We start from the raw sequence: 10,123 nt of genomic DNA, 5'->3' as shown, positions 1-10,123 counted from the left end.
AAGGTAGTTTGCCATTTTTTTTTGTTTGTTTGTTTCATAAACCATATCTAATATTTTGACAAAATTGTTTAATTTCTTATGAAGTCATGTGGTGCAACCAACATGCAGAAATAAAAAAGCAGGAAATTATTTCATAGAGAGGATGCAGATCCTTGTGAAGTTAAAATATTTAGATAATTTGACCTTTGTATTACAAGTCTAGTTCAGGTTGTAAAATGTCATATGGAGCGATTTCCCAAAAAGTTTATTGTATTAAGTTTATGATATTAAGATTATAATTATATTTTTTTAATTACCTGGAAATTATGTGTAATATGTGTACTCCATAAAACAAGAGTCAAAATACACTCTGTGAAGATTCGACTCCAAAAAAAAAATAGTCTTGACCAGGTGCAAGATCAAAGGGTAAATAATAATAAAAAATAAATAAAAATAAAAAAAAGATCTGCACACTGTTATGCTCCCTTTATTCAAAAAGTTAAAAATAGCAACCTTTCGGTCAAAGACCTTCGTCAGGCAAACACACATACAAGCAAAGGCAATAGCTCAATAAGTACTTAATATGTGTACTTAATATGTGTGTTCCCACATGTATTCAGATTATAAGAATTTTTTTAATTGATGGTTACACCACATGACATACTTTTTAGAGTTATTACATTGAGAATGAACATGGTTGTCATAGCTTTTGAAAAATATATTAAGGGTACATTCTTAACTTTAGTTCTGAGAACCATTTTTAAAGGATTTTTATTTTTTTTTTTATTTCTTTCTCATCTCTTATATGTCATTGAGCCATGTTCCTAAAAATCCTAAATGAATTTAATTGACTGTAAGCCAGAACGTCAATGGAAGTTCAGGGAAAGATTCAACACATAAGACATAGATTTTAAATATAAATGGGTTTATCAAGACAGAACCCCAAACCTAAGGCACTGAATGAGAAACAGGCCTTAGATATTAAAGGATTGTAGCATATGTTAATGCTACTGTTAGTGTTTAACTTAACTGTCAGGTCATGTGGTGATCAATAGCAAGTAATAGGCTAATTTTGTTTTCTGTTTTGTCGTCCAGGAATATACAACCTGACTTCTGTATTTTCTTGGAAAATGACAACAATGTAAATACAGAGCACACATCTGAATAATGTAAATTAATGTAGCACTACACTTTCAGTGCTTTGCTGTTTGAGTTTGAGTCAGCAATGCATTAATTACCATAAATACATATTCATGCTTTTTCCATGGTTTTGCTGATTAACAGCAAGGGTATGAGGAACAAAAAAGGCTACCTAGCCGAATATATGGGAACCACTCCCCCCACCCCCCCATTCATAACCAAAAATGCATGGTAATGTATGCAAAAAGGTAAGCATTTATTTTCATTAACATTTCAAAATGTAAAAATGAGTAGAATCCTTGAAGCATTTAGATCCAAGGACTTTCTTGGAATCATTCATCTTTCCCATTTATAGCAGTTTCTGAAAGGAAGTATTATTAAAGCGGTCTGAAACTCCATTTAAGAGAGGCCAAGTGCTTGGCTTTCAAAAATTCATAGGGTGGCTGGTTTAATCCGGTTTTGTTTCATATTCCTGGATGACTGACTTGACCATATAGTTCTACACATCAGGGAAACTATATTGGGTATTAGAGAGACTTGTATGTATACAGCCGTGCTCTTCAAGTCCATGTCTTGTGTCCAAAAATCTTTGAAGCAGGTCCAGCTTTCTGCTTCAAATGCTCCAAAAGGATTACATGTGAGATGCATATTTCTACAGTTTGCCATTTTCAGCTTCTCATCAAATGTATTTTTGTAGCCAAGGGTTGTGGATAAACTTCAGAATTTTGCATTCAAATTTCTAAACCCAGAGTAAGAAATGTTTAGTGTTGTTGTTTTCATTATAGCTAGAAGGCTCTTAGCACACATCTAAGTTCTGTCATTTCCGGAAACCATAGATTCAACAAGCATTCGCAACAGCATCACAAAGTTGTGTGGTTTGGTTGGAACTACAGCTCTCGAACTGTGGTTAGAGCAGAGTTTCTTTTTAGAATGGCATATGTACTTTATATAGATTGTGCCCTTGAGTAAAATAAGCAAGCATGCAGTCACGTTCCATATCTTTTCAATTTGTGAACAGAATAAAAGTGCCTTTATTAAAAAGTGCATGGAAGTGTGTGGAAGGAAGGAAGGAGGTTTAGAATGGGATGTCAATTGGGGTGATTAGGCTTTTTTGGTCTGGGCTGTGATTGTACTAATTTCGAGTAGCAGTTGGGCTGGTTTTGTAATGCAGACCTGGCAACCCAGGTACTGTACCTCTGCTCCTAACTACAGGTCAAGACGTGGATCTGCGACAAAATTATGTTTTCTAGTTAATCTCTCTTACAATGCTAATGTACAATGGTAGTTAAGCAGCAAGTTGCATTGATGTACAGGAAATGCACCACAGTACAGGCTTATTTGAGGGTAAACACAAGCTGGGGATGAGTTTGACAGAAGCTACAGAAGATACAACAGACACACTCTCTTAACACAAACAGAACGACCTAATTTTAATCGATGTCATGATGATAAACAAATAAAATGCTGACTTGATGACAACAAACGGCCAAAGGTTCTTCTTTTAAATGAGACCTCAAAAGACCTTAGTCGGGGTAGAGGTATATTTACTTTTTGACATCAATGAAAACAAGGTTAAGAGGGACAGAAATGCAATGTGTTTAATTGATTGTTATACACACCGCCTGTTCAGCTGATGAAACATTCGGTAGACAGAAATTCCATTAAATTTAAAAATAATTGTGAGTAAAAACTATCTAATCTTGGACCTTTATACAGCGCATGCCATCATACAACTCTAAGTCTATCACTCTCAGCATCATGGTTATCCATGTTAAATTCAGTATGGCATCTAACCTGATTAAGGTCTATTAGTCTAAGGGCTTATTGCACTGTATCTATTTTAATTTGGAAATATAATTTCTTGAATTTGGGTTTAAAAGGTGGAGCACAAGTCAACTGGCTGTAAGATCTTGTGAAAGCTCCAGACTTCCTCCACTCTCCTCAGGTTTTGTTATGGCTGGCTGTTCAAACAGAATGATGAGCAAGACATTGGATCCTCAAACCAGGAGGAAAGGCGGTTGTTTTGGCAGTTGGGAAAGTCAAGCACGGTGTAAGCTGTTAATTATGCCCATGATTCAAGTCCAATGGTTCTACACTCCCAGAATAAATCTGTCTGCTCCTGAGGAATGCACAAGAAAACAAGGGAATACTGGAACAAGGTGCTAATCAATCCTGCCGACTTAATTATGCTTTCCATCTTCGCAGGTGATTCTTTGGTGGAATTAAACTCCCCAGCCTTCTGACTCCCCACCGCAGGTGAACAAAAACACACTCGACTCAACAGCCTTCTGATTGTCCCTGCTCTTTGTTACGATTGCATTCAAGCATCTATCAAACGTGAAGCTTGATGAAAGGGAGGAGACTGCCTAATTAATGAAAACCCCAGGAGTCGTTTTACAGTTCTGCCATCTTGTATCCATCGGGAAGCGAAATGTAAACTCTTGTTAATTCACCTTGACAATCTGTTACTTCCCACTGGTTTTTAGATTTACTCTAGAGGTTGGATGTGGCGTCTCCTGTTGAATCCTCAGGGTGATGAAAGAAGGTGTAGAGAAGAACATCCTGGCACAAAAGTTTCCGGATCCATTTCACAGTAAGACGACAACATTGATTCCGTTCCCGCTTCATACAGAAGCTCCGCTTTCCACAGAGTTGATATGGTTCTTTTCTGTCTAATCTTTAATCATATTTAGAGAGATTATCTTTCTAAAATTACCCCAGCCCCTTCTGACAGGAGCGTGAGGAAGCGTCTTGTTTATCTCATTTTTCAGATTTGCATGTTGTTGTTAGTGGCTTAAAGCTAGCATGCAACATTTGCACAAAAGCTCAGGAGAAATGACATCACGAAAAAAGGGAAAAAAAGGCCCAGCTGCCACTTGATGGCATTCAAGTACAGTGCACAGATGTGGGCTGCAGTACTGCTGGTCTCTTTTTGCTTTTGCTCTCATGCTCAGACAAAACATGAAGCAACAATAATTTTCTTCATGCTTAAATATGCAGTGGAAATTTCGGGAGCCAAATGGAACTGGATTCCAAGCAAGACATTCCTACTGCACCTTGCACCTGTACCCATGTTCTATTGGTCAGATAATGAAGTACTCCCACCCCAAACTTGCATCATTGATTGACTTTAAAGACACTGAGTATCACTGGATTTTTGGGACAAAATTTTTGTGTATAGCAATAATGTTTTTGAATAGGGCTTTTCACAGTAAATCCAACGGGCTTTATTTACTATTAATTGCTACAATCATTAATATTAAATTTAATTATAATTTTCAACTTTAAAAAGTCCTGTCTAATATCCTGGGCGGACTTTATCAACGCCATTTGGTTTGGTTTTAGACGCTCAAATCTGTCTCTTTGTATGAGATTGAGGTTGATCTGCTATTTTATAGTTTATAAGCTGTAACTGAATCCATCCACTTACATCTTAATGTAGTGAACGTTCTGACTGATAGTCTGTTAGCATATCCTGGCTCCACTAAATTGAAAGATTTACTGCTATGATGTCTTTCATAATCGGTCATATTACTATAATGGTCCATCCATTGCTTTTACATCTAGACGCAGAGAACTACACCTCTCAATTTAATATCAGGTTTCTTTCAGCCAGCAATAAACATGTCTCATCCTCTTGGCAGCAGTAGTTTCAGTGCGAAATGATCTTCCGAGAACAATCTCTCAGTACACTCAAAGAGGTGGTGCTCTTCAATATATGTGGGGAGGACTTGGCAACCCGTTGCACCTCTTTTCAGGAATCTTTTTTGGGAAGAGATGCTTTCAAAAGGCTTTTGCTTTTTGTCATATCTGAAAAAGGAGAATGAGACAAAAGTGGGAGGAGAAGAGGTATGTATCTTTTTTGGGAAGAGATGCTTAATATATATATATATATATATGCACATGTGTATGTGTGTATGTATGTAAGAGAGGAAAAGGGACAGAAACTAAGAGATAACAATGCTACTTGGCATGCTAACATGCAGGCCTCCTCAGATGCACGTAGGAAGCCATTGGAGGATGTGCACATGCATAAACATGAAGGTGTGTCAGGTTTAATTAGAATATCACAACGCCTAAGAACAGGAGAAAGGAGCAGCGGAAAGGAAGTGAGATGACTGCCGGCCCGGCCCGCTTCCCAGGGTGATAATGTAGAGGATGGTGCAGAAGACAGCAGGAGAGAAGGGAGAGAGAGATTGTGGCAGAGCAATGATCAGTTTGTGCAAGGTCTGCAGTAATGCATTATGGGAAATAAAGGAATGAGGGGGCTATAATGGTTTGTCAATGAGACAAAGCAATAAAAGCAGAGCATAAAGGGGAAAGGCAGCAGCCTAAAAGTTTATGATGGCAAATGTATTGGCAGACTTATTATCGAGGTGCAGATTCATAGATATCATGTATGAATATACCGCTAAAATTAATATTTTATTGTTAATTATTTATTAAATTTCATCAATAAAATGACAAATACATGCATAATTACACCGATGACTCATTAATTCAACTAAGGCTCACTGGAAAAATTAGCTTGTGTTGACTTATTATCGAGGTGCAGATTCATAGATATCATGTATGAATATACCGCTAAAATGAATATTTTATTGTTAATTATTTATTAAATTTCATCAATAAAATGACAAATACATGCATAATTACACCGATGACTCATATTAATTCAACTAAGGCTCACTGGAAAAATTTGCTTGTGTTGACATTTATGCGTAATATTATGTTGCTTGTTTTGTCAGTGGTGCTAACAGTACATTCAGTTTTCTCTGAAAGAGACTAACGTGGATTGGGCAATATTTACATTAGTTGTTGAACATATCATGGCAATTTGGAGATGAAATGTCCAGTCAGTGGTGCTTAAAAGTTATGCTATCACATTTTAAAATAACATACCACCTACACTACACCTAACTGGTAGTGTTCACAAAAGCAAATGTGAGATAAACACATACTGTATGCTTTAGCAACCATGACATTTTAACTTGCTTCTGTGTTTCAAAGGACTTATGTTCTAGCCGTATTTAAATCTTGATTTAATACAGCATGTGACACAGTAGATCATGAAATCCCTTTACAAAGACTTGCCTCTTACCTCAAGGAGAGAACTGTTTCTGTTCATGTAGGGAAATGTTTCTCATCCTGTGCTCTAATCTCTTTTGGTGTTCCGCAGGGTTCCATTTTGGGTCCTCTTCTTTTTGCTGTATATTTTAAGGTGACCAGACGTGCCACTTCCCGGGTTCACGTTTGGCACAGGATTTCTAAATTGCCTAAAAAAAACAGATGTTGGTTGTTTGTGCTGAGCCGATCGGTCGTTGTATGACATCAAAGTCCAGCAAGAGCTAGAGAACAGAGCAGACGGCCACGTGCTTTCGAATCGCTCTCGCGGTACTTTGATGTCATACGATGACCAATCGGCTCATCACAAACAACCAACATCTGGTTATTTTAGGCAATTTGGAAATCCTGTGCAGAACAAGTCTGGTCACCTTATTATATATGCTTCCTCTAGGTCATGTTATTTATAGACATAAATCTGATGTCACTCAGCTTTATCTTCCTGTTAAAAAAGCAAAAACAAAAAACAAGAACAACAAAACAGCTGGTCTAAACTAAACTAAGTGCTTCACATTGCAAGTGCAATGCTGTACCAGGTTTGCTAATGAGCAAGTTTACTATGTCACAAAATCCATACATATTTAGCTGCTTATGTCATGCAAACATCTAAATGTATTAGCTAAAAGTGTTTTGAGGTTGTGGTATTGTGCACACAACTGCAAAAATAAGTAATTTTTCATCAGTAATCTGCCTTGTCATCATAATTTGTGAAAGTATGAATATACATTGTTGGTGTTTTAGTGTCACTAGTTTTAGCTGGAAACTGCAGTGTGTTTGTAAGTTACGAGCAAATATTAGAGCAAACAGCAAATAATAATTTTAGTATTCTCATTAGCAGTATTGATTCAAAATATTATCTTTCACAGTAGTAATTCATTTAAATAAAATTAGAATATGAATGAGAACAGACACAAAAATTGATTGAGCAACAACCTAAATAGCAGTAGCTTAGCAGTTAAGAAATTACATTTGTTTTTCTAGACCATTAAAAAAGAATGTACAATACATCATTAGTGAATAAAAGCAAAGTAGCCAATGGCAAACATGTTTGGTTATCAGGGGAGCTGGCTTTCTCACTGGCTTGTTAACAGCAGTGGAATCCTGGGCTGTTGCTAAGTAAAAGTATTTGCTCAGCTTGTGGGAAATAATTGGAGGTGATGGTCAGGTTTGTTAGAGCGCTGCCACTGTGCTGTGACTCATAATACCAGGGCTTGTCAATATATCTTCTCTCTATGCTTTCAAAGCTTTTGTTTTCAAACTTGCAAGGTAAATCTAATGGGAGATAGAATCTGATTCTTAATTTAAACCTGAATCTTAATTAAGGAAATCTGGAATACATTCTAATAAATCGTATCTTATTTGAGGAGATTTTGGGTGGATTTTTATATATGTAAGTGGTTTTTTGTATTTTAGTTTATGTTGTTTTTGGTTATGAGAGAAAAAGATGTTTTCATTGATGCTTTTATTATGGCTATTAAAATCAAAACTAAGCTGCGTCCTCACAGAAATAAAACTTATTCTAAAAATATCAAATATTTTACTCGTCGCAGCTGGTCAAGATGAAAATATGCAAAAGTTACCTTTTATGGCGCGTCACACTATCACATTGCGTCTGTTATAACAGTTCAAGACTCTTTTAAGAGCCCTTCAACAAAACAAAAACAAATAAATTTGGAACTAAAATAATAATAAAAAAAGTTGGTATACAGTATCTTCCAGCATGTTAAGCTTGCTGTATGCTACCCCAAAACATCATGACTCCATTATCTTAGTCTTAATCTTTATTCATGATATCAGTCTTAATAGTTATCTTGTATTGAATCTTAATCCATTTTAAAATCCTCAGAGTCCCTCAAGGGGAAGTCATTTCACTGGGCGGCCATCTTAGCTATATCTACAAATAGCTATTCCCAGTCAGCTAGTTCAAGAGTAACAACACACTTCAAAAGCATTTTTCAGTAAATTCTGAAAGTAGTATCATAAATGGTACACAAATCACTCAAAAAGGCTGCTACATGCTAACATGTTTATATTTTTTTTTAGCTAAATAGCTGCAAAACTGATTTCTCAGTTTGTATACTGTCTCAGGAATCAAATCTATAGCTATGTTAACTCAAGGCTGTTCATTTTTCAGTAATGGGAATATTGTGTAGTGCTGTCAGTAAGGACGCATTGGTAAAAACAAGCCTGTTTATTTCTTTTGAGACCTTAACAGCAGCAGTCTTAAGTGCCGGTTTGTATTCAAGATACGAGGGCCATGGGGTGAATTAAAGTGCTGTGTAATTACGTGAAAAAAAAAAAAAAAAAAACAGGAAAAAAAAGAAAGAAAAAAAAGCAGGACGCTCACGCCTGAAATCACTATTATTAATATGTGAGCAGTTTCAAACGCTGGGAATTAAAAGCCTCTTCTAAGTACCATTTGAGGAAAATTAAGAATACATTCACAAGTAATGGCTTATTAAAAATACAGAAGCAAGGGAAATAATTGGATGACGGTACAAATGGGAAGGAATGTGATGAATGGTAAGTTTGAATAAGGAGAAGAAAAATTGGAGCTTGTTGAGAATTATTTAACTTGATCCGCAGTTGCCTTCGTTAAAGTGGAGATGGACATTTCCGTTATTGCGAAGGAGGAGAAGGAGTGATGGTGGACTCGGGCAATGAAAGGAGATGTGTAGAGATTTTCTGTCAACTCATGATGAAGCTCATGGTTGGTAATGAGGCTTTAGCAGGTGCGGTCTTCATCGTTGGAGAGGCCCCAGAGAAAAGGCCATTTGAGTCATTTAGGGGTTGGACCGACGCTCCGGGAAATCACTGATTGATGGATAGTTGGTGTTGCGCACAGCAGGATCTCCAATTTAAAGCCATCAGGTGTAGGTATGCTACAGCACTGACTCTCAACTTTGCTTCAGGACAGTTTTCACAATAGACATCAAGTGACGACTTGTCAACCAGTTGAATTTATGCCAAAAACTAGTATGATTTTGTGCAAAAGATGCACCTATTTTTTACCATGCACAATTATCCACCACATGCAAGTAAGCTACTTTTTTTTGTAAATGTGCAATACTGATTTATTAGCTACTGTAATTAAATTACTAGAAGATGAAAAATCCAGTAAAATGTAAACCTATTTGTGCTGTGGTTTAACCCCCAACCGTCATGTCTTCCAATCACCTCTTGTAAAAAAATCAGTCAAGAAATAAGTATGTTTGTTTCACTCCCATTTATGTACATGCAGAGATTATTTAAATTTTGTTTTGTTTGATCTGAGTGCGTTGGGGGAAAACGTCGGTTGCATAAAATAACAACTTTAAGATCAAGCGGAACCCTCTGTCAGGCGGTTGCTTAAACAGTGTTGAACGGACGTGCAAGCGGTAAACGGTAATTCCACATGGCTGGCGATTGTCACATAACGTAATTAATATTCATGATCCAATACGTGACTGGCACAGTAAACATCCTGACAGAAAGTAAACATCCTGAGGAGAGAACACATGAACAATAGACACAGTTGTTGCAACGATAGGTCTGATGTATTATATCTTATTTGTTAAAGCAAAACCAAGTTTCTATGGGATATGTAATGAACTTTCTGCAAAAGGTTTTACACTTTCAAATAATTGTATTTAATATGTTAGGGAAGCTTATATTATGCAATTACAATTTCTTTATAAAAAAAAAAAAAAAAAAAAAAAAAAAAAAAAACAGGGTGGGGTGTATAAAAAAAATACACCCCACCCACACCCCCTCCATTTTTTTTGTCCAAAAACTAAAAAATATGCATTTTCAGTGTTTTTTTTTTAAATTTTTTTTTTTTTTTTTTATTGTATTTGTTAATTTGGTGTCTGATTCTGTCATTGATCATCTTGCTTAGAGA

The sequence above is a fragment of the Cyprinus carpio genome, chromosome B22 (genome assembly GCF_018340385.1).
Source record: "Cyprinus carpio isolate SPL01 chromosome B22, ASM1834038v1, whole genome shotgun sequence".
In the NCBI taxonomy this organism is placed as follows: Eukaryota; Metazoa; Chordata; class Actinopteri; order Cypriniformes; family Cyprinidae; genus Cyprinus; species Cyprinus carpio.
This window is presented reverse-complemented; position numbering follows the sequence as displayed.